Source organism: Thunnus albacares, chromosome 1 (genome assembly GCF_914725855.1).
Source record: "Thunnus albacares chromosome 1, fThuAlb1.1, whole genome shotgun sequence".
NCBI lineage: Eukaryota > Metazoa > Chordata > Actinopteri > Scombriformes > Scombridae > Thunnus > Thunnus albacares.
This window is the reverse complement of record NC_058106.1, coordinates 33,191,181-33,196,639: the sequence shown is the minus strand read 5'-3', so window position 1 is coordinate 33,196,639 and position 5,459 is coordinate 33,191,181.

The following is a 5,459-nucleotide window of genomic DNA, read 5'->3' as shown; positions in this document are numbered from 1 at the left end:
TGTGTCAGTTACATGTACTGTATATGTCACCATGTTTTGACCTGTAACTGTAGTCAGTGGAGGAATTCACCAGAAGTTACTTGTGGAACCCTACTAGAGTTTTGCATGTTTCTCATATATTGTCGATTCATACATTATACATTTTGTTTTGACCCATTTTTATCATGGCAGAGGTCATAAAGACACTTTTGATGTTATTCAATGTGCTTACAGCATACATTTGTACTGAGACATCAGTACAAATAAGTCATATAGACTAAGTAACTGTGTTATTAAATAGACCCTAAAATTACCCTTGTGGGGCGCAAGTGCTACATTTTAGTATGAATGATTTATGATGTTATATCCTGACACACTGGACTCTGTTTAGTACTTGTCTTGATTTTACCGCATTTCACCCCTACACACAGTATGGATATGCAGAACATAAAAACCCAGCAAATACCATGCAATTTTATTGCATTTCCTGAGATGTGTTTCTTATATTATGTCCACCCGCATTTACATATTCAAACATTTATTTGATCAGCCATGAAATGCTTGTCTTTCCTGCATTAAGATTTTTGGTCATGCTAGCAGCATGATTCTAGGGATGGCAAGGTCAGCCCGTCTGTAAGTTGGTCAGTCGGTTGCTCTACCACTTTGGTCCAAACTGAAATATCTCACCAACTATTGGATGGATTGACATAAAATTTTGTAAAGACAATTGTGGTCCCCAGAGGTCTAGCACACTTCAGTAGCTCCCAGTCTGAGAAACGAAGCCAAAGCGGAAATGCCTTAAACCTGCATTCTCTCTAATGGCCATCAGGGGGCAACTCCACTGGCTGCAAAAAGAAGTCTGATTGTATGGAAGTCTATGAGAAAATGACCCTACTTCACTTCTTACTTGCTACCATGGCGACAATGTTGATTACGTAACATAACCATAGCGTATACGTGTACCTGCTGCTATTTCATGGTATATTTTCAGCTCATGACAGTTAATTGTAACATTTTGGTCACCTAAAAAGTATTGTTCAGTGTTTGGTTGTAATAAAAGACCCACCAATGAGTCAGATTTTTGGTGAGTACATTTTGTTTTAACAGTTTTAGGCCTGTTTTTGGCTAGTGAAAATTAGCATTAGCATTATCACTGTTAACCATAGATTGTACATGCACCATGCTAACCAAACTAGCAGCTAGCGCTATGGTCAGCTCCACCTTCTCGTCCAAATATGGTCACTTCTGGCTCCAAAAATCAAACATGGTGACGGTCAAATCCAAGATGGCGATGGTCAAATCGTTACACTCGAGGCTTCAAAACTGCAGTTCATAAACCAATGGGTGATGGTGACTACGTCCATATTTTTTTTACAGTCTATGGTCTAGCACTAACAGCGGGATCATATCTTCACTTATCATGTGAAAATGGATTGGCCCAAAATTTGGTACAGACGTTCATGGTTCTCAGAGGATGAATCCTGCTGACATTGGTGAGCCCCTGACTTTCATGAAAAATATCAAGAAGTCCTCACAAGACACATTCAAATATTTTCTGATCTCACACTCCTATCGCCTGAAATTATAAGTAATTTATAGGATGATATAATTTGTCTGTGCTTCCCAAAACCATTACAAATCACTGTTGAAGAATAAACGCAATGGCTAAGGTTTGGTTAGGCACAAAAATCACTTAGTTATATTTAGGAAAAGGTCATGGTTTGGGTTTTAAAAAAGCACAGTCGAGTTTAGGGAAACGTTGTTTGGGTTAATATTACTGCTTCCTTGAGGTTAGAAGACCTTTATCGTAATAAAAACCAGTGGTCTCTTCTTAACTGAGTTGGTTCACATGCTCTTCTTTTTTTTCCCTACCTTCTGGGCAGTCCATTACAACACTATCAAAAACCAAAGCCTCAAAAAGTCCCATAGGGTCCCATAAAATAAACGCCTTAAGAAAAATGGAATATAATAAGCTTCACAAGGTTTATTCACTTCAAGAGTGTTGTATTTGCTTGTACTATGGTAGACAGTCAAACAAATATGTTTACACTGATGTGATGCCCCTCCCACTGTCACAGAGGCAGCCTTCTGGATATTGGCTGACACTGGAGAGTTATCAGCGTAGTATGGTTCACGTGGGCCTGCCAAGCTATAAAAGCTAGCCCATGTCGTCACTCTCTTTCTCCCTTCCTCCTGCCGATGTCCACCCTGCATCATCTTCTTTTGGTTTTGCACTTTGTTCTAAACACCTCGTTTTATTAACTTAATTTTAATAAATATTTAAGTATACTCTTGCATGGACTCCCTCCTTGTCACATTCCTGAGCCAGTTTGTGACACTGACAACTCAGTTTAAATGTATTAAGTAAAAAGAACAAAACCACATTAAAAGATTTCCCAAAGGTTTAAATGGAGGAGAGATAGCTGTTTGATGTTTCAAGTACACTGTATCGCAGCAGAGGAAGAAAAAGCTACAGTTTGTGTCCCACCTTCATTTCTCCATCCTCCACTGTTCCAAGTGATCACTAGTGTTTCACTGATGGGAAGGTGCTGTTTCAGAACCATGAATGTAATTGCTCAGATAATGAGCCTCTCCTGTATTGTCATCCTTTGAGCCTGCATAGGCTCCCATCATGATTGTTTGTCCACCATCACCATCTATCATTGCACCTATAACTCAAACAGCAAAGTAGCTTCAAAAGTGCAGCAGGGTACCAGTGGTTATGAAACATGACATGGCAACCAAGAACTAAGAATATGTGCTATGTTCACATTCAGTTTGAATTTCTGCCTCTGGCTTTGAACAATGCAATGATTATTTTGGGAGAAACTTTCATACATTCTTTGGAATTTTTGATTTTTCGCAGTAGAAATTTCACGGAATGTATTCTAAGTGACAACAGAAATTATATTTGCTCTTCCATCTTTAACATGGTCGTCTTCATTTTATTTGTGTCTTGTAGAAACACACTTACAATCTTGGGATCTGGACTTCTGTGAGAAAATTCATTTTTTTCATTTTTGACTGCTATTTGGACATAGTTGCGAACTCCCACCAAAACCCTAAAATTACAAATGCAAATAACTGCTGATACCCTGCAAATGATCAGTCCCATGCAATATTAAATTGCTGTTCTCTTAAAAATCATCTATTGATGTTTTTAAAAAGAATGATTTTCAAAAACAGAAGTGTGTTCCTTTTTTGAAGGAAACCCTGAATGAGTTGCAATTCTCGTTCAGAAATCATATTTTCAGAGCATTTCTTCAGATAAGATTTCAGTTTATAAAAGTGGATAGTTGTATTGTAGAACATAAAAATTCAAATGAGGGAAAAGTAGAAGTGGTAATATAAGCAGAAGGTAATATATTGTAATATAAGCACTATCAATGATAATAAAGGGGTAAGGTCAAAGAAAGAAAGAAAGAAACTTCATAACTGGTCATGGGGTTATGTGAATATACCTTAGATGGTCTCAATTGGTATGAACTTTTGAGAACCTCAAGCCATATTATACCTGTAAAATTGTTGAACACAGTAGAGCATAGCTAGTTCTATGTAAGCAGCCCAGTCAGACAGACTCAACCTTGGATGTGCTCACTGAGGAGCAATTTTCGTTTTCTGTCTTTCATACAGCCTTTTTCCAGGCATGAATCCACTATGTCCAAACTCTTAGCATACTCAACTGTGGCAAGCACACACAGTAGTCCTATAATGTTAGCTAGACCCTTTTCCTTTATGTCTCTCTTTATTTTCCTACTCTCATCTTCTCGCAAATTATTCTGAAAGAAAGTATAATATGAATCTCAGAGAGGGAGAGTATATGTATATGATTTGGTTCATTTATTCATGGAAACAACATCATCAAAGCTGATACTCAATGAAACATGAAATACCTTCTGTGTTAATAATTTAATGTGAAAAACAAACATGTAGTGAGCATAAAGAAAAAGAAAATATGTAACACATGATATGCAAATGAGTCAAGCAAATAAAAAAACAAGCAACAAAGAATGTTAGTCACAAAGTATTGCATTTCTATTAGTGTTTGCTAATGTAACACATTCTCTTCTTCATTCGCACATTCAAAATTTACATTAAAAAGTTCAAAAACATCTGCAGTAAACCAAAGGTCATAGAAAGGACACTATTTGGGCAGTGGTATATTATCTTATTGGCTTGTCTGGACAGATATAGTAGATGTTCATGATGGACTGAGGTCTGGCATGTACTGTGCTTTCTTGCTCTATGAGTCACTGGTCAGTTTCACTTCCAACCCAGATAGCAAGCAAATATCAGTCCTGATGACGGATGAGAGGAAAGAAAAATGGTCAAATCAGCACATGGTCAAATCAGACATCATTGTAACTATTAAAAGGATAAAAAAAATCTCATGTGCAGAGCCAAATCAACAATGATATGATCTACTTATTACTTTATTCCTCTGTGCCGTATACCTCAATTGTTGTCCAGAAACAATTAAAAACATGTCAATGTGAGATACTGCTGCACTGGGTGATGTTCCTTGGCCTGAAAGGGTTTGGACACTTTATTTTTGTTTAGAAACAGCTCCAAAGACTAGCCATATCTTTTAAATGCATTCCAGGTGTTCTTTGTGTACAATAGAATGCTGTAGTTTGTATTTTACTTTACCTCAAACTGTCATGTCCACTTCTTCAGTATTTTGGCTAGGTTTGTGATTTCCTGAATTTCCCAGAATGCCTTTTGATAGTCCTCAAAGAATATGAATACAGTAGTAGTTGAAAGGGATTTACACCCCTGATTCAGAAATGTTTGTACTCTGGTCTCTTTGAGCTACAGTAGAAGGAAAACATAGCATCTCTGCTGCTTTGATGGACATCTGATTGTATGACTATTCAACATTTTCGGCAAAAATTGTGAGTCTAGAAAAAAGAAGTCCTGACAACTATAAACCCATTTCCAATCTTCCATGCTCGGCAAAAGATGTGTACAACCAGCACAAGGACTTAACTTGAAATTTTAGTTTGTGTTCTCCACATCAATTCTCCAAAACTGACATTTAAGCTGAGGCTTGGAGCTGGTCAGTGGTGTCAAAACAGTTTGATGTGCCACTTAACGCCCTGAGCTTGCCTGCAGCCATTGACAACGACAGGTGTGTGTGTTGACAGCAGCATCTGGCAGATTCTGTCTTGGTCGTCTATGTTCAATGAATAGACAACATTGTTTGGATGTCCTGAGATTTCTGTCAACTTGCCAAAGACAACACAGGACTGGTTATTTTGTGTGGTGATTTCTAAAACACAATAATACACACAACATTATGAATAGGGTCTTAAACACACTATTTAGTGCATTAATATATCGTATAGGACACATCATTTGACCCCTAGCATGCCAAAAGGAAGTGTCCCAGTTCAAGGTTTTTATTCAGGATCACATTTTATAGAGTCAATGTTTTTGTCCTTAATGAGTTTAATTTAATCCAAAACCAGGGTATTTGT